This window comes from Pezoporus wallicus, unplaced genomic scaffold, assembly GCF_028554395.1.
Source record: "Pezoporus wallicus isolate ANWC-B61680 ecotype Strahan unplaced genomic scaffold, APGP_CSIRO_Pwel_v1 contig_1787, whole genome shotgun sequence".
NCBI classification, from domain to species: domain Eukaryota; kingdom Metazoa; phylum Chordata; class Aves; order Psittaciformes; family Psittacidae; genus Pezoporus; species Pezoporus wallicus.
Genome location: NW_026635918.1, coordinates 31,340 through 51,206, shown reverse-complemented (window position 1 = coordinate 51,206; position 19,867 = coordinate 31,340). Strand labels below are relative to the sequence as shown.

At 42.7% G+C, this 19,867-nt stretch overlaps 1 protein-coding gene across 2 annotated transcripts in view; it reads left to right on the top strand.

Annotated features, from left to right (window-relative positions):
- Nucleotides 1-207: 207 nt before the first annotated feature.
- Nucleotides 208-19,867, top strand: part of LOC130593466 (E3 ubiquitin-protein ligase SIAH1) — a 32,033-nt gene continuing 12,373 nt past the window's right edge. The window contains exon 1 of one of the 2 annotated variants that reach the window (XM_057398656.1): nt 208-392. The gene's annotated coding sequence lies outside the window, so the exon portion shown is untranslated. Of the gene's footprint in view, nt 393-15,602; nt 15,627-19,867 lie in introns of those variants that run through there. The other variant, XM_057398654.1, reaches the window with a different exon arrangement.

Here is a 19,867-nt window from a genome sequence, read left to right as displayed (position 1 = left end):
AAACGAGTGGAAGTACGGCAGGGCCCGAAAGCTCCTAGCAGCTATACAGCAACCGCACTGCTGCCAAGCGGAGCCGAACGTCCTTTGTTCGCCGATCCGCGCCGCTACAGGAACGGGGCAACTAGACCCGCGTGCCGCTGCGGAGTGCGCGTGCGCGTTGGCGTCCGCCCGCGTCGGGAGCGCGCCCGGCAGGCAGGCTTGCTACGCCGCAGCTGGTGCGCTCCTGTGGTGGTGTGTTCTGGGCCGACAACGAGCAGCAGGCAACGTGCGTTGAGTTTGAGCGGTTGGCCCGGGCACCGAGCGTTTCGGCGAAAGCGGAGCAGCCAGTCGCCCCGCACGATCGGGGGAGCCAGGCTGCCTCAGCGGGGTCCCGCCCAGCCCAACGTTCACAGGTGAGCGCGCCGCGGAGGGGAGGCTACAGAGAGTCAGGACAAGGCCTTGCTGCGGCCTAAGCCCAACCTGAGCGTTCGGTTTCCTGCTCGCTGCCGGGCACCGTGTCGCCGCCAGCGATGTGGGTCTGAGGCAGCGTGACCCGGGGGAACGAAGCGCGGCGGGACCTTCTCCCTCGGTTGGTCTTGGGGGTCCCGCGGGGTGGACGGAAGCGACTCCGCGGCGGCTGCGAGCCCTTCTGCTGGGCTACTGTGTGCTAGGCTGAGGCGGCTACCCGGCCCGGGTGCTGCGGAGGGCCTGGGCCGTGAGGCTGCCCCTTTGTGGGCTTGGCTTTGATCTCGCCGCGCGGTGCGCTTTGTGCTCGCGGAGTGGGGCCTAGCGTGGCCAAGGGAGGAAGACGGGGGCGGCCCTCTGCCTGCGACCCGGTGAACTCTGCTGCCGCAGGAAACAGGTTGAAGGAGTAAATGGGCCGCTGGGTCCTCCTCGGTGAAGGCTGCTGTTTTCCTCCACTCTAATACAGTGAGAGGAAAAATGGGGGAAGATTCTTGCTGATCCTTGCGAAATTAAAAAACTGGAGTTCTCTTCCCTTCTCCATGGATTTACAAGAATGTGAAAAAAATAGCGTTTGTAGTGAAAGGCAAAGCATCCTAAGTATTTCTTCAGGAGAAGAACTAAGTTTCTTTTCCAGTAGTGAACTGGTGGTGCTTTTATTATAAGTTCACGTTTTGCTTGTAACTGTAAACATGCAATATTTCTACAATATTTTCTCTTCAGTCTCTATTTCAACCAGTCTGGGTGAATATTGCCTTTCCTTTATAATAAATGGTTTACTCATATGCTAAATAAATAAAGTGACTTAATTTGTTTAACGTGGCAGATGAGTGGATGTCAGGAAGCTCGTAGCTAATTGGACTAGGTCATGAAGGACATGGGATATTCTATGCATGGGACATAGTTTCACTTGTCAATTTAACTCTGAGGCTAGCACAGTGCATTCCAGAGGGGGAGGAAAAATGGGAGTGATTCTTTTCAAGCCCAAGTTATTCAAGCTGGTCTTCAAGAAGATTTGAGGTATTGGAATATAGGTGGGCTATTATAGAGGCTTTTAGGATAAAACATGTATCTCTGGACTAGTAATCTGTTGTAGAAAATGATCAAGGACTTTCTCAGTCTCATGCTCTGCCAGGGACAAAGGGAGGTCAGGAGGAAGCAGAGACGGGACACCTGACTCAAACTAGCCAAAGGGGTATTCCATACCACAGCACATCATGCCCAGTATCTAAACTGGGGGGAGTTACCTGGAAGGCCCCGATCACTGCTCAGGTTGGGCTGAGTATCGGTCAGTGGGCGGTGAGCAATTGTATTCTCTCCCCTTGTTATTTCCCTTATCGTTATTATTATTGGTGATAGTAGTAGTAGTTTTGTATTATACTTTAGTTACTGGATTGTTTTTATCTCAGCCTGTGGGAGTTACATTCTTTTGATTCTCCTCCCCATCCCTCTGGGAATGGGGGGAGGAAGAAGGGGGGGAGTGAGTGAGCAGCTGTGTGGTTCTGAGTTACTGTCTGGGCTTAAACCATGACAATGAGAAACATGATCTTTTAAGTTACAATCAATTTGCACTTTTTTTTTTCCCCTCCTGCTTGTGTTTGTGGTCTTGTAACTATCAGCTTTAAAAGTTAGACTGAGTTTTGCCAAATAGACTATTGGTGTGTGTTTTGCTTTAATGGTTGTCTCATTTTCAGGAGCTAATCTGAACTAGATGAGTTATGGTAAATCAATGGTGTCTGAAATTCTGGACACATACAAGGAACTCAGTTCTGCAGTTGTGATGCATATATTCAGTATGCAAAAAGCCAAAGTGAAAACTCTGTTTCCAGCTGCAGACTGTAGTTACCTGAATCCCGGTTAGTGCTGTTAATGCCACCTGCTGCAGAGAGCAGTAGCAGTGAAATAAGGACATTGGCAGGCTCTAGTTCATGTCAGCCATCAACTTGGGACCTAAAGCTTAAGATCTCTGAAGTTAACATCATGAACATTGTAGATGCAGGAGATGATTTTTACTGTATTTGTTCTTTTTTTGTTGATTTGTTTTTTGAAAGAAAATCAGTATTAGGAAAAGTGACAACTAGTTGTGATTCTCTCTTCATTGTGAGGGTGGTGAGACACTGGCACAGGTTGTCCTGAGAAGCTGTGGCTGCCCCATCCCTGGCAGTATTCAAGGCCGAGTTGGGTGGGGCTTGGAGCAACCTGGTCTAGTGGAAGGTGTCCCTGCCCATGGCAGGGGGTCTTGGAACTGGGTGATCTTTAAGGTCTTTTCCAACCCAAACCAGTCTGTGATTAAAAAGAATAGTAAGAGATACCCCTTTTGATTCTAACATAAATACACAACGGGTAGAGACATTCTGTTGTCTTAATATATATGTTTTGTTTCATTAATAAGAGAATTTGTTGTAAGCAATTTACTCTTTTTCAAAGTCTAGGTACTGTTCATGTCTTAAATGTGCAACGTCATGATAAAAATGCAGTTTGGGTTTATGTCTTCTGTGTACAGTATCACATCATGGACTAGAAATGGAGAGATATGCATAAATACTGTGTTGTTACTGTGAGATGTTACTGCAGGTTTGCCTGAGATTCCCCTATTAGTACTTAATTGCATGTAACAAAAATATTCTGAAATCATTGCCTCGGGTTGTTTTATGCCATGCTATAGTGTATTTAGCTGTTAACTATACTAAGTAAAGAAAGAAAACAAACCCTAGATTAATGCCCCGTTGATACTCCTAAATTTTATGCCACACTTCATATACATATATATTTTCTAGTTTTAATACAGACTATGTTTCTGTAATGCCCAGGACAACTCTTTTAAATATATGCCTGTTTGTGTTAATCTATAAAATGGTGGTGTTATCACAGGAATAATGAGAGATTGGGTTACTAATTCCACAATACTTTAATCAGCTAAAGTGCTAGATAATTACAGTTAACCAAATGGTGCACTTCTGATTTTGATTTGTTTCTCTTTGTAGAAGCTGAATAGGGAAGCTGAGGTTGCCTTTGTTTTCAGTTGGGAAGTAAAATATTATTTGAATTGTAAAGACTGTATTTGTTCTTTTGCATCTGGAAATGCCTTTTTAAAAATTATTGTGGATATATTCCTACAGGGAAATGGATTTAAAGAGAGCAGCAAATTAATCTATAGACAGTTGTTGACCATTTCCTTTTTTTGTTTGCCTTATTTAGGAACAGTATTGTATCTTCTTGTAACAATTGATGACCTTGCTGAGACATGAAGAAAAACAAGGAGTGTAGTGATAACTTCTGCTGCTTAAAGAATTAGTCATCAGCTCCTTTAAAGTGAAATAGCACTTCTTTGAACTTTGGTTTGAAGTCTTTAAGTTAATATTTTTAAATTCTTGCATATAGTACTAAATGGAGAAAAAAAATCATTTAGTCTTTCATGCAAGACCACAGTGACTTTTCAGTGTTTGGTTTTTTTGAATGCTGTCAAGGAGGAGCATTTAAAATGCCACACTTCTTAAAGAGTTATTTTCAAGTACGTGTTCAGATGAAATATGTCAAAGGAAAACTATATATGAAGTAAAATTGTGTGCTAAATTTTGCTAACATACAAATTGTCAAAAGGTTGAAAATTTTTTAACTGGGGTAGGAGTATTTTAAAACAATTTAGTGTTAAATTGGTGGAGGGAAAGCTTGAAAATCATTTCCTTTATGTAAAAATTGCTACAGCTGGTGTCTAATTTAGAAATATAAGTGTATTAAAAGGCTTGTCTTTGTTTTTTCCATTTAGTCTGTATTACAGGTCTTTCATAAGGGAAGATTCTGTATCCTCTATATTTTGCAAGAGGATGACAACTGAAATACAAGGTTTCCAAGTTCAATTTTGTACGCTTGGTATGTTACTGTAAAAGTCAGAGAAACTCTCTAAGACTCAATTTGGTGTTTTAGAAAGCAGGCATTCTTTATTGCAGCCCTGGGAGCACCCGTTACTTGCTGACAGCAGCTATACATTTAGCATACTCATGCATATTCATAGATTTTATCCTGATATCTGTTGGAGGGATGGTACAGCCCAGCACAAACAGTCTGGGTGGTTCCTTGCTTGTGTAGAAGACATCTTCCACTTGCAAGTAGTAGAGGAGCCGACAAGGAGAGGTGCCCTGTTTGACCTCGTGCTCACCAACAGGGAGGGGCTGGTTGGAAATGTGATGACCCAGGGCAGCCTGGGCTGTAGCAATCATGAGATGATTGAGTTTGAGATCCTCAGGACAGTGAGAAGAGCATGCAGCAAGCTCACTGCCCTGGACTTCAAGAGAGCAGACTTTGGCCTCTTCAGGAACCTGCTTAGTAAGGTTCCATGGGATACAGCCCTAGAGGGCAGGGGGGACCAAGACTGTTGTTTGATATTCAAGGATCACCTGCTACAAGCTCAGGAGTGTTGCATCCCGACTAGAAGGAAATGCAGCAGGAAGAACAGGAGACCTCCATAGATGGATAAGGAGGTGCTGAGGAAAATTCAAAGGAAGAAAGAGGCTTATAAAAGGTGGAAGCAAGGACAGACAGCCTGGGAAGAGTACAGGGATATTGTTCAGGAAGCTAGGGACCAGGTTAGGAAAGCTAAGGCCCAGCTAGAATTAAACTTGGCTAGGGATGTTAAGGATAACAGGAGGGGATTCTATAGGCATGTAGCGAATAAAAGAGACTCGGGACAACGTGAGCCCTCTCTGGAAGCTATCAGGAGAACTGGCTACCTTGGATCTGGAGAAGGCTGAGGTTCTTAATGACTTCTTTGCCTCAGTCTTTACTGAAAATACTCCAACCACACCACCCAAGTCTTGGAAGGCAGACGCAGGGACTGCAAAAATGAAGACCTTAGGCACATTATAGGAGAGGGTATGGTTCGAGACCATCTTAAGAACCTGAATGTACATAAGTCCATGGGACCTGGTGAAATCCATCTGCAGGTCCTGAAGGAGCTGGCGAATGAAGTTGCTAAGCCACTGCCCATCATATTTGAAAGATCATGGCAGTCGGGTAAAGTTCCCGACAACTGGCAAAAGGGAAATATAACCCCCATTTTCAAGAGGGGAAAATGGATGACCCAGGAAACTACAGAGCAGTCAGTCTCACCTCTGTGCCTGGCAAAATCTTGGAGCAGGTTCTCCTGGAAGGCATGCTAAGGCACATGAAAAACAACAAGGTGCTTGGTGACAGCCAGCATGGCTTCACTGAGGGGAAATCCTGCCTGACCAAGGTGGTGGCCTTTTATGATGGGGCTATGGAACTGATGGTCAGGGGCAGAACAGTTGATGTCATCTGCCTGGACTTGTGCAAAGCGTTCAACACTGTCCCGCATGACTTTCTTGTCTCTAAATTGGAGAGACATCAGTTTGATAGATGGACCACTCGGATAAAGAACTGGCTGGCTGGCCGCATGCAAGGAGTTGTGGTCAACGACTCACTGTCCAGCTGGAGACTAATAACGTGTGGTGTCCCTTAGGGGTTGATGTTGGGACTGGTCAGTTATCAGTTAAGTGTGCTATTAAGGCATTTAAGAAACTTTAAACATGTGATGTTGCTACTTTCTCTTTGCAAGATAATGACTACAACTTTGTGTATCACCGTAGAACCAAGATCTTAATTCTGTTCTCAGATCTGTGAAAATGGACTTTAATTTTTTGTGTTTTGAAACCTCGCTACCTCCTGGCATTTTTTTGACCAGGTGTAGGACTCAGAGTTGGCTACAGTCTTCTGATCAGATATTTTAATCTTCTTAAATTACCTAATGTTGGTTTGGAAGTCATGTTTGAAACATGCTTTGTGTCCTGGTTTCAGCTGTAACAGTTATTTTTCTATTTCCTAGTAGCTGGTGCAGTACTGTGTTTCTGCTTTAGTCCGAGAACAATGCTGATAACACACCAATGCTTTTAGTTGTTGCTAAGTAGTGTTTACTGTGATCAAGGACTTTTCAGTCTCTTGCTCTGCCAGTGTGGAGGGGCACAGGAAGCCAGGAGGAAGCAGAGACAGGACACCTGACCCAAACTAGCCAAAGGGGTATTCCATACCTCAGCACATCGTGCCCAGTATCTAAACTGGGGGGAGTCACCTGGAAGGCCCAGGTTGCTGCTTGGTTTGGGCTGGGTGTTAGTTGGTGGGTGGTGAGCAATTGTATTGTGCATCACTTCTGTTTATTGTTTGGGTTTTTTTTCCCTTCCCTTTTTATTTTTATGTTCTTTCCCCTTGTTATTTATTTCTCTTATCATTATTATTATTTTTAGTAGTAGTTTATTATTATACTTTAGTTATTGGACTGTTCTTATCTCAACCCGTGGGGTTTACATTCTTTCAGTTCTCCTCCCTATCCTGCCTGGAGAGGGGGGGAAGTAGGACGGTATTGAGTGAGTGGCTGTGTGGTTCTGAGTTACTGTCTGGACTTATGCATTTGTGTGTCGGTACATATATAACCCCGCTTTAAGGTGTAGAAGTTAAGCTTCTCATGTTTAACTAAAGTTAGCTTTGAAATTTATGTTAAGTTGTTCACTTTTGCCTATATGTGTGCCTCAAGTCGTGTTTCTTTCTTCTTCCTTATGTGTATGTGTAGTTGCTTTCCTGCAAAAGCTATGAAAATTCTCTGCTTATCTTTTGGCTTCTGAATGACTATTTGTTTTGAAATATATATGCACATATATGTATGATGTATATTAAAAAAATCATTAGTCACAAAATTACTTTGATTCACAGGAATTTTTTCCCCTTTTTTGTGCATTAAGGTGTCGATGTATTTGAGTTAATTTGTGTAGGGTTCATCTCTACATGGCCCATATCAGTATGATTATGCAAGTACAGTAAGGATGTAATTTGAAGCCTGATTGCACAGGTGTGACTGGGGAATAATTTGGCTTGCAGATGTTGATGGTGTACTATAAAATTTTAGTCTGGCTTTGTGCTAGGTCAAGTAGAAAGGAAATTTTACCAATAAAAAGTATGCATTCCATAATAGGAGTTGAGAAGGACATTCTTCTAAAAGAGCCCCTGTAAAGTAGTAATTTTAAGAGCACTTTTATGCATATTAAAACCAGCTGCTGCGCATAACAGCTTTATTTTAAAATCCAGTGTTCCATTTAAGGAAAAGTTGTTCCTTGTACAATCACAATTCTTCCATGGATGTACAGGTGCTCATCTACTAAAGGAGTTGAGTTTTGGGAAAGAAGATTATTTAATTAAAGCTGTTCCTTAATAGGTATATGAGAAAGTAGTCTTACGGTTGCCTGTGAAACTTGGAATATTTATTTCCTAATTTTTGAATGCTTCATCTTCCAACTCAATATGTTTTTGTAAACCTCCTGTAAAAGAAGGTGGCTAAAAAATACTGAAGTTTACAGTTGCCCTCTGGATAGCAAGTCATTGTTAGTAGTTGCTGTTTGAAATTCAGCAATGCAACGTAGGCTCAAGTTTTGATTTAACTACATAACAGAAGAGAGGACAATATTTTGCGGAGAAGGATGTAGTCGTAGGTGTTGAATTTAGAAAGTGCTGATAAAGAGAGCATGAAGCAGCAGAAAGATACATCTACTCCTGTCACTTCAAAACCATTTGTAATGTCTTGTGTTTTCTGATGTATGCTCAGGGCACACTTCAGAGTGGTTATGGTTGAATTTTAATTTTGTATGCCATGAACCATTTCCCAGGCAATACAATTAAGTGAAATAGTAAGTGCATCTTACTTAGCATTTGAGGGATACCTAGTCAGAATTCATTGGCCATTAGAGAACATAGAATGCTCTTGCCTGAGAGCTGCTCTTCTGCTGAATTTGAATCACTTGTTTCAAAAGTTGGATTTTCACAAAGGAACATTTTTTAATCCCCCCCCCCCCCCTTTTTTTTTTTTAGTACAAGGATCCCACTAAACAAAGGTTACTTTGCTTTCCGAAAATGTCAAAATGGAGTTGATGTCGCAGAAGGAGGCCTTCAGATTGGATACAGTAGAATTAGTGAGAAGGGAGTTGCCATGTCTCCCTAATTTGTTTCTTTGATGTACAAAATACTGGAATAACTAGAGGACAGTTATCCATATGTGAGGAGTTGGAAAGTAAACAGTTTGACTACTGCTGACTGTAAAAACTGAGATGTTAAATTATTTAACATGGTGTCCTTTAGTGTATAATGATATTTAGTTATTACTAAACGTAAGTAAATTTTAATGGGGTCTATAGAGTTAATTTAGTATCCTTATCAAGTTAATTCATTCTCTGTTCCATTAATGCCCGAGACTTGCAGCTACTTAGGATATTTTAAAACCTGTAAAAGGCAGGGAAGTACCTGCCTGTGGTGACTCAGAAAGTTGTGACAGCAGGAGCTAAACCCAGGTTGCCCATGCTACACACTACTGCTCAAGTACCACTAATCCTTTTTTTTTTTTAAATATATATATTTTTTAAGGTTTCAAGGAATGCTCAATCTTCCCATGTGATGTGGTCATCTGTGGAGTCAGCAGTTCAACCCATTTCTGTTTGCTTTGCCTCAGGTTGATAATGCTTGCTGGAAGAGTGCTCTTCTGAGATAAAGCCACATTCTAAAACATTCTAAAACATTTTTATGAGAAAAGTAGTAGAGCTGTTGTTGAGTCTGACCATGATAGAGTTGTCAGTAGCCAAGTTTAGGAATTTGAGTAACATTGTAGTAATAATTTTTAGAAGGATTTTTAATGGTGATAAGTGAATCCTTGTGCAACAGTATTACAGAAACAGTTGATTCAGAACTGAGGCGTGGGGAAGACAAGTCACTTCAGTAAACTAGATTGGGTTTAACAGAAGCACATGTAATTCAAAGAATGGATGCTAGAAACACAAGACATGCAGCAGATGAGAGTTTAAATGAAGTACTGAAAAGTTTGGGACCATCAGAAAATTGAAAGAGCTACTCTGCTTTTGCGTTTATTTTACTAAGGTCTTATATTTGTAACACTGTAAGTAATTTCAGTGTTCTTTATTTTCTACCCAGAGTATATCAACAAAATACAAAAACCTGTGTCCCATCTTAGATTTCCATAGCTTTTCCTTTTGAGTTAGGTATCTGTGGTAGGAAAATCTTACTTCCAAAATGTAGAAATGTCCATTTTAAAAATATGCACTTGATCCTTTACATCCAAAATCTTGTGTCGATTCATAAAACTCCCTGAGAACTCTCCCAACAGTTTCTTTATTGCAGCACTGGGAAACACGGGGGATAGCTCCTCCTAGCGTGTTTCTGCCGAGCCTCAAGCAGACTGTGGTTATATTGTTGCTTAATATACGTATTCATTAAACGTCATACATATTCATTAACCATCCAAGAACCGCTTTACATAATTCCACGCCCATTTCTGCATGCGCACAACAACGTGGTAGTGGTCTTTTGGGGGTCGTTTACTTCTTCCAACAGTCTTCATCGCTTCTGGCAATCTTTGAAGCATGCGAAGTAGATAAATGCTTACACCAGCTTAATTGGTTCGGTAACACTGCAAACATAATCATCCCGTTCTTCTACTTATCAGTTAGCTTAGCTGCAGTGCATCCTGGACATATGCTAGTTTCAGATACTCTTTTATCTACACATCCTATTTTTCTATCCTGTTTTTTTACAATTATTTTTGTATTAAGGTCATGAGGACCTAAACCTACGCCAACTACAATGATTTATCTTATACAAGGATTCTCATTATGTTCTTTGGCTGCATTCTGACTAGTTTTTTGTGAAACATTTACCTCAGTTATTTTCCATTGCTATTGTTACAAAGTCTTCAAACAATGTTACTTAGAACTGAATTTACTTACTTACAAAGGATTATATTTCATTTTGTACTTCCTTGCGTCAGTGTTTCACTGTGTTGTGTGTGTGATAAACATACTATCTTTATCTGACATTCTTCTAAATGTTTTTGCCTCTGAAGATTAAATATCTGGATTTAAAAAAAACAACAACCCCATCCCTCAAAATTACTAGAGATTCTGTGTAGGTTAGTACTAGAAGGTCTGAGAAAATAGTAATTTCTGATAAGTTAAAAGCTAGGCTTCCAGTATCACTACTCTGCTGATGGAGGTGTGTGTGTGTAGATTTCATGTTTGGGGCATCCAGATCTGTACTCTGGAATCAGTATCTCAGTTCTCCATGCCCTCCCCTACAGGTTTGCCCTCCCCTACAGGTTTGCCCTCCCCTACAGGTTTGCCCTCCCCTACAGGTTTGCCCTCCCCTACAGGTTTGCCCTCCCCTACAGGTTTGCCCTCCCCTACAGGTTTGCCCTCCCCTACAGGTTTGCCCTCCCCTACAGGTTTGCCCTCCCCTACAGGTTTGCCCTCCACAGGTCAGATTGCCATTCTTCACAGGGCTCCACTGTCCCCAGGACTGCTTACAGGAATACAGAACAAATTAATGATGGCAAGAATAAATTATTATTTAAGATGGAAATATGTATGGACCTAAACAATGCACAAGATGGGGAGATTTTTATAAAAATAGTCAACATACATAAACCTGTCCTGAATCCTCCTACAGAGTGACTTACTCTCTGTGTCATGATCATTCCCTTTTATAGACCAGGTCCTCCTTGATCAGGTCTGGTTATTTTGATGGTCTGCTCTCTGACTGTTTAGTTATGCAGGAAAAATATTGAGCATATAAATAGCTCTTGAATTTGAATAATTATTGCAGAAAGATTTTGTATGTGGAGACACATCAAAGTACAGGTTCTCCCTTAAGTTCAGCCTTACTGAATTAAGGTAGATGCTTCCATGCCACACCCTCCTCCCCTTGTCTGCAACAGACACAGGAATGGTGATGCAATATTGCATGTTGTTTCAGTATGCAGTGGAGAATATAGTTTTTACAAAATCAGACCAAGGAAAGAACCACAGCCTCCAAATTGTCACACTTGGTAGGATTTGCTGTGACAGAGTTTTGGTTGGGTTCCCCCCCCCTTTTTTTGGTGTTTTTTCTTTGTTGTTTTTTTTTTTTTTTTTTCTTGAACTGTTGTAGTGTATACAGAGCCCATCTATGATATCTTGTAGAACAGAATTAAATGCTTCCTGCTTTAGTTACTTCTGGATGGTAGTGTATGTTACAGCATGAAAAATAACTTGGTTTTGTTTTGGTTTTCTGGTGCTGTTACTAATTCACTTTGTAGCTGATCCTCCTGTATGCCTGCCTGTCTTTTTATTACAACATGCTATGTCTGGAAATTTTAAAGAGGTAACTGACTACCTGTGTTTATGGAAATTACTGGGCTGAACTATTGTTGGAAGATGGTTGTGATACAGTTCAGTTCAGTGTTTCTCTGTGCACAGTGAAAGGAAATTAGATATTACTAAAATATAAAATCCAATTTTCTCTGGTATTTATTTGCATAGAGTTGTCTATTTTCATATGAAATTGTTCTTATTTTGGTAGATTCAGTGGTTTCTGCAATCTATTTTGAAACCTTAACTTCTGCTTTATCTCGATTAGCTTTTCTGTTCTCAAACTATGTCAGACTGCCAAAAGGCACATTCAGTTTGGTATCTGAGAAGGCTAGTGTGGGACAGCTACTGGTTTGAGTTCATACCGTGCTATAGGTTCCATGTGCGGGCATGCTAGAGGTTCAGGTGTCCTATGTCAAGGAAGGCTCTGGCCATTGACTCTGACTCCTGGCACTAAGGATACAGAGCTAGTGAATGGAGAGAAGATATTACCAAATATCAATTTTTGCTTTTGTTGCTTATACCAGTTTGTTTAATGTATTGCTGCATTTTCTTTTCCTAGTGGTGGCATTATCACTGCAGAGGTAGCCATGAAGAGGATGACTGATTCCATGATTATATAAATCCACTGGGATTTCTTTCCTGATGGTTGGTAAGACAGGTTGGCAGGGAATGTCTTGAGGTGCAAGAAAAAAACTACCTGCACTTTCAGGCAGTCTGGGTCACTACAAGGTGGTGGAAATTGTTGTAATTTTGTATGAAAAGAGATGAACTGGACAGGTAACGTTTTGGAAAAGGAAATCATCATGCAACTTGCCTCAATTTTGTAAATTTTTTTGTGTGTATGTCTTGTTTTATAATATTCTGTCACATTGGATTGCTCTGGCTTTTGATTATTCTGCAGGAAATGAGAAGCCCTGAGGTGTCTGAAATAACAAATAGTATATAGTTAAGGGCACTGAAGAAAACAGTGCCTGGAAGGGTTGAAAAAATTCATGATTCAAAACCAATTCAAAATCAAAACCAGAGAGTGTATAGAGACTAAATTATTTTATGTAGTTGGTTAATAATTTATGTCATGAACTGTCTTCTGAAAGTTTTGAAGTAGGCCAGTAGGTACAGAGGCATTGGATAAGCTGGGATATACTTTTTTGTGTCCTGTGTTGTCACATTTGTGGGAGCAGGCATGTGTTTGATAATAACCATGCCAGGCCTTTGTGCTCTGACATCATCCGAGAGCTCTGAGAGAGAAATTGATACATTTCAAAATGGAAAAGCTTTGGCCTTCAAATGTCTTAAAATTTAAATAGAAATTAGAAATATTAATTAAAAAATATTCACAAGCTATTCTCTGGGACAGTTGTGCATAATGCACTTAATGTTCCGTGTGCTTGATTGCTGATGTGCGGGTTTGGTGGTGGTGAGTGCAGTACATAATATTTTGACTAGAGCCTGCTAAAACCTTTTTCCCTTCTGTTTTGCTGTACATTGATGATTCTGAGTGCAGGACGGGACAAGGAAAGGTAGATTCCTTGGAAGATGACTTTCAGAAATAGTAAGTACACATAGTTGAAAAGCTGGCTTTTCTGTGGAACCTCAGCTATTTAAGACTTTCCATTAACTGAGCAGCAGTGGTACAAAAATTATGGTATCCTAACAATTTTGCAAGCTCAGGAGTGTTGCATCCCAACTAGAAGGAAATGCAGCAGGAGGACTAGAAGACCTCCTTGTATGGATAAGGAGCTGCTGAGGAAAATTTGAAGGAAAAAAAGAGGCTTATAAAAGGTGGAAGCAAGGACAGGCAGCCTGGGAAGAATACAGGGATGTTATCCGGGAAGCTAGGGACCAGGTTAGGAAAGCTAAGGCCCAGTTAGAATTAAACTTAGCTAGGGATGTTAAGGATAACAGGAAGGGATTCTATAGGTACGTAGCGAATAAAAGACAGACTTGGGACAATGTAGGCCCCCTCTGGAAGCTATCAGGAGAACTGGCTGCCCTGGATTTGGAGAAGGCCGAGGTACTCAATGACTTCTTTGCCTTGGTCTTCACCGGCAAAGGCTCTGACCACACCACAAAAGTCATGGAAGGCAGACGCAGGGACTGCAAAAATGAAGACCTTAGGCACATTATAGGAGAGGGTATGGTTCGAAACCATCTTAAGAACCTGAAAGTACACAAGTCCATGGGACCTGGTGAAATCCATCTGCAGGTCCTGAAGGAGCTGGCGAATGAAGTTGCTAAGCCACTGCCCATCATATTTGAAAGATCATGGCAGTCAGGTGAAGTTCTCGACAACTGGCAAAAGGGAAATATAACCCCCGTTTTCAAGAAGGGGAAAATGGATGACCCGGGGAATTACAGAGCAGTCAGTCTCACCTCTGTGCCTGGCAAAATCTTGGAGCAGATTCTCCTGGAAGGCATGCTAAAGCACATGAAAATCAACAAGGTGCTTGGTGACAGCCAGCATGGCTTCACTAAGGGGAAATCCTGCCTAAGTTGGTGGCCTTCTATGACAGGGCTATGGATGGACAGGGTCAGAGCAGTTGATGTCATCTGCCTGGACTTGTGCAAAGCATTCGACACTGTCCCGCATGACTTTCTTGTCTCTAAATTGGAGAGACATCAGTTTGATAGTTTGGACCGCTCAGTGGATAAAGAACTGGCTGGCTGGCCGGCCGCAGGCATAGAGTTGTGGTCAGTGGCTCAGTGTCCAGCTGGAGACCAGTAACGAGTGGTGTCCCTTGGGGATCGGTGTTGGGACCAGTCTTGTTCAACATCTTTGTCGGTGACATGGACAGTGGAATTGAGTTGAAAAAATTGACAGATTTTGTATTACTTTGTTGATGGCTGTAATGCATTAAGAATGCGTTCTGAACGTAAGTCTCTGAATTCAATTAGTTCTGAAATGTGATTGAAGATTTTATTGCACCACATAGACATATCACATATCTGTGATAGGGCAAATCCTGTCCTTGCACCACTCTTCAGCATTACAGGATGAGGGTTTTTTTCCCTTCCAGCCATTTAGGTGACTACAGGAGTTTTGTGTTTTGTTTTCTTTTTTTTGTTTTGTTTTTTTTTTTTTCCCAATACTAATATTCAGTTACTCCCTCAAAAGCAGATTAAAATGTTAAGCCCAAGTCTATCCGATGAGGGCAAAGATTTTGGAGAAGCAGGTGGTGTCTGAAGCCAACACCTTTGAAAGATGAGCAGCTATCCTTGAAATAGCAGGAATGGGAAGATAAAGTAATGTTTTGAATGGAATCTATAGCTTTTTAGAAAGTTATTGGGGAAAGATGATCAGATCCGCCTATTTGAAGACAAATGGTGAGAAGCACGTACCGATGTAGAGGGGACACGGGAAGGGATCTCTGTGTACGGGCGCGAGCTGAGGAGGCGGTGTGCCGTGATGTGCTGCGGGGCCTTCGGAGATATCCGCTCTGGGGCGAGGCGCTACCCGCCTTTAGGGGTCAGCTCCGCGGTCCCGGGGCCCCGTTCTATGAGGCCGGGCCCTCCGCTCCGCTGGGTGCGAACAGCCGCCCGCGCCGCGCCCGAGCGGGACCGCCGCGCCCTCCCCTTTGCGACCCAGCAGCGGTGGGGCGGGGCCGCCGGGTTTGGGGCAACGCCGGCGGGAGTAGCTAGCCCGGCCCGGTAGGCCCGCCCATGGCGGGGAGGTTGGGGAACCATTTTGGGGCGCCGGGCTGGAGCTTGGATGCAACCGGTGGATGCGGAGAGTGCGCGGCGTAAATGGGGGGATCGTGCCCGAAGCGGTGACAACAACGCTTGGAGCCGCGAGGGGTCCCGCTGGCGATTGCGGGCGCGTTCGCTGCGGGCAGTGCCCGGTTTGTGCACCCCAGGCAGCCCCGAGCCCGCCTGTCCGCGCAGGAACGCGATGACCTCTGCTCCCCATGACTGGGAGATATGCCTCCAACTCCTCGCATTCGTGGAAGGGAGTGCTGTGTGCCTGCTTGCCGGGAAGTAACGCCAGCAAGGGGAAAGGTAGCGACATATGACTCGGGTTGTGCGCAGGACTTTAAGCTGTTTTGTAGGAGCTGTGAAATCGTGTCCTTCAGGAGGCCTCGGTAGCATGTGCATCTCTCACCCCTCCCCAGAACGGTGCTGAGAACAGTTTCACCAACAGCTTGGTGCGTTCTGGTGTCATCAAGGACAGAGTTTTTCTTGATCTAGAGCTAGGAAATCTTAAAATGCCTTTTCCCCTTTTCACTCTTCCTCTTGGTTATTTTTTTTTTTAATTTGTACAATATCTTGATTAATTTGTGTTGTAGGAACTAATACTTTGACAGTGACACCTAGTGAGCCTTAGTTTGTCACTGTTGCTTAGAGACTTGGTCTCAGTGTGTGTGAACAAAGATAGTAACAGATATTGCATATTGGGGGGTTTACCTGTAGTAAAGCTTCTGAAACTAAAAATATATTTAAATTTTATTTCCAGTTCTTTAGTTGGTTTTACTTGGTTTGTAATTGTATGTTGTTGTATGTTGGTGGGTTAAATATATTGCACTGTTAATGCTTATGCTTGTGATTAACTTGTAGTTTTCAAGATAGCTATAAGAAATTAACTTCTAACTTTTCCATCATAATGTATTATTCATCCTTATGTTAACAAGAGTGATGAAAATGTAGGCTTTGGGCAGGTTTAGTCTTGGTGAATTACAGTTTATAGCTTTATCCAGTTTCTTCCTTGCTTGCTGATCTCAATGGCCTGGTTTACAGATTCCTGCTCACTTTTATTCCCTGCTTGTTTGCATGGTTCTCGGTTGTAGAAGGTGTGTGTTGTGAGAAATAGTCTCTAGATAAAAACTTAAGCTCAGGGTAGACACAGCAGTGAAGCAGCTGTTTATTAACATTTGTGCAAAAACAGGTGTCCTGGCAAGTAGGCACACACAGCAAAAGCAGAACTGTGATTTATATTTCCTACACCCCCCACCCCCCACCACAAGTTCCCTCCCTTGTTTCCCCATTGGTTGGGTACTCCAAGGTTTACAGCCTATCCGATGCGTATAATCTACATGCTAACTGTCCTGCCTCTGGTTACATTTCCCCTTACTGGATTTTGTATGCCCCTTCCTCTTACTTATTTATCTCCTTTTATGTTTCAGTTTCATAACTCTTTGGCAGACTTGTGGTACCCCAACTTACTGTTTAACCAGCCTGCACCTGCTTAGTTTCAGAGGTTATACAAAGATAGTATTCTTTTTAACCACAGTGTATCTTTTGTCCAGAGATGATACTATCTTTAACTACAGTGTCTTTCATCTAAAAGATTATATTGTCTTTAACCACAATGTGCCTTTCTGATTATGGTATCTCAAAAACTTTGTTTTGTTTCCTTAGTAACTTAGCCCCAGCTCCACTATTGAAAAATCTTAATATTGCAAAGCCTTAATATTGATCTTAAAGCTCTAATATTGTAAAGCCCTAATATTAAAAGCCCCATCCCCAATTATGTGAAAACAGCACTGTTTCTTTCACATATGTGAAGGCTGGTCACATGCAGAAACAGTGATAAAACAGGGCTGTATGGTTCTCTCTAGTACTTGGTTCTTTTCTCTAGTGCTTTGAGGCTTTTAGAACGTTTAAGTACCTCTGTGCATAAGGTCTCCTGCAAAGTTTGTATGTTGTTTAATTTAACTTTTGAATGGGCCCTGAGAGGTGTAATTAAAGAAAGCAGCCTGTCAGACTGCCCAGGGAAATGGTCTAATGCAGTGGGTTTAACCAAAGTTATCTGCGGGTTACTGGGGATCCCCTGCATCAAGACCCATAGGTTCAAGGAAGATGAAACACAAACATTTCTGAAGTGTGTGTTTAAAATATTTGAAGGGAAACACATTTAGAATTTGACATACAAATATGCATGTGGTGGGGTGTTGAGCAACCTGCTGTAGTGGAAGGTGTCCCTGCCCATGGCAGGGGGTTGGAACTGGATGAGCTTTAAGCTTCCTTCCAACCCAAACCATTCTATGGTTCTGAACTTTTTCCAAGTGAACACTGTGATCACAATTTGATCTCCTGTGTTCAATTAATCTCTGTGTACAGTTTGTTCTAGACCGTAGAATTGCAGTGTGTCATCATGAGTCTTCCACCCATGGGAGGTGGGGAAAAAATTACAACAGTACTCAGTTCTCACAGAGGCCTTACTATCCGAATCCCCTTGTAACAAGCTCATGTGGTGACACTTCCCCAGAACCTCTATTTGATTTGTCACAGTATAGTGGTTTAAGCACAGCCAGTAACTAAGAACCATGCAGCCGCTCGCTCACTCCTGGAGGGACGGGGAGGAGAATCGAAAGAATGTAACTCCCACGGGTTGAGATAAGAACAGTCCAGTAACTAAGGTATAACACAAATCACTACTGCTGCCACCAATAATAATAATGAAAAGGGAAATAACAAGGAAATAGAATACAACTGCTCACCACCCGCTGACCAATACCCAGCCCAACTTGAGCAGCGATCTAGCTATCCTGGCTAACTGCCCCCAGTTTATATGCTGGACATGACATGCTGTGATATGGAATACCCCTTGGGCTAGTCTGGGTCATGTGTCCCGTCTCTGCTTCCTCCTGGCTTTCCCTCCTCCCTGGCAGAGCATGAGACTCAGAAAAGTCTTTGGTTGGAGTAAACATTACTTAGCAACAACTAAAAACATCAGTGTTGTTCCTAGGCTGAAAGTCAAAACCACAGCACTGCACCATCTACCAAAAAGGAGAAAAATGACTGCTGCTGCTGAACCCAGGACAGTATCCACCCCTTATTCTATACCATTCACGTCATGCTCAAATCCCACATTTTCAATATACCATCACTTTTGTCTCATATATATATATATATATATATATATATATATACACACACGCATACACGCACACACACAAAGAGGGAGATATTCCTTAGTGCATGGACCAATCCCTATATGCTGAGTTCATCTGGTCCATGACGTTGCCTCCATCTACTGTAACAGTCTTTCAGAGCAGGAGAGGCTGTGTGCAGTATTGGATTGTTGCCTGCTAATGACACTGCGGAACTCATCTGGTCACTGCTAAGTTAGTCTGGTTTCGTCAAAGTTCATTCTTTGTTGGGATGATGGTTGGAGGGAAATCAGGGCCCGTTGCTGATGTCCTGAACACATTTAGTTCGTGGGCTATAAAAGTGCTACATAGCAGGCAAAATCATACAGTTGAGTTCATTGGCTGCTTTCCCCTAAAATCAAATCTTAAGGTACACATCAGACTTCCCCATCTACCCGCATTACCCACCAAGTATATCCAGGTCCCTGAGCAAAAGCAATCCCACAAGTGGGTTTGCCTTTACCTGAAGCAGGAAGAACCCAGACTGTCTTCCTCAGCAGATTCTTTATGTGCACCACAGGAACTTTATCCCCTTCTAATGTATGTAGAAGTTCTGACTGGGTTGGGCCAGCCCTGTTGGCAGATCCTCTGGTGTTGAACAACCAGGTGGCTTTTGGTAAATGTGTATCCCACTGTTTGAAAGTCTCACCACCCGTTGCTCTCAGTGTAGTTTTTAACAGCCCATTGTATCATTCTATTTTCCCACAGGCTGGTTCATGGTAGAGGATGTGATATACCCACTCTTTGGCCCAAGTGTCTCTAAGATTATTCCGGAAATGAGTCCCATTGTCTGACTCAGTTCTCTCTGGGGTGCCGTGTCGCCACAAAATCTGTTTCTCAAGGCCCAGGATAGTGTTCTGGGCAGTGGTGTGGGGCACAGCGTATGTTTCCAGACACCCAGTGGTTGCTACCACCATGGTCAGTGCATGACGCTTGCCTTGGCTTGGTTGGTGGGAGCGTGATATAATCAATCTGCCAGGCTTCCCCATATTTGTACTTCAGCCATCGTTCTCCATACCAAAGAGGCTTTAACCGCTTGGCTTGCTTAATTGCAACAGATGCTTCAGTCGTGAATAACCTTGGCAATAGTGTCCATTGTTAAGCCTACCCCTCCATCACGAGCCCATCTGTATGTTGCATCTCTGCCCTGATGACCTGAAGTGTCATGGGCCCACTGGGCCAAACCTATTTGACCCTTATGTTGCCAATCTAAGTCCATCTGAGGCACTTCAGTCTAAGCAGCTTTATCCACTTGTTGGTTGTTCTGGTGTTACTCAGTGGCCCGACTCTTGGGTGCATGAGCATCTATGTGTCATACCTTCACCACCAGGTTCTGCACCCAGGCAGCGATATCTTGCCACAGTGCAGCAG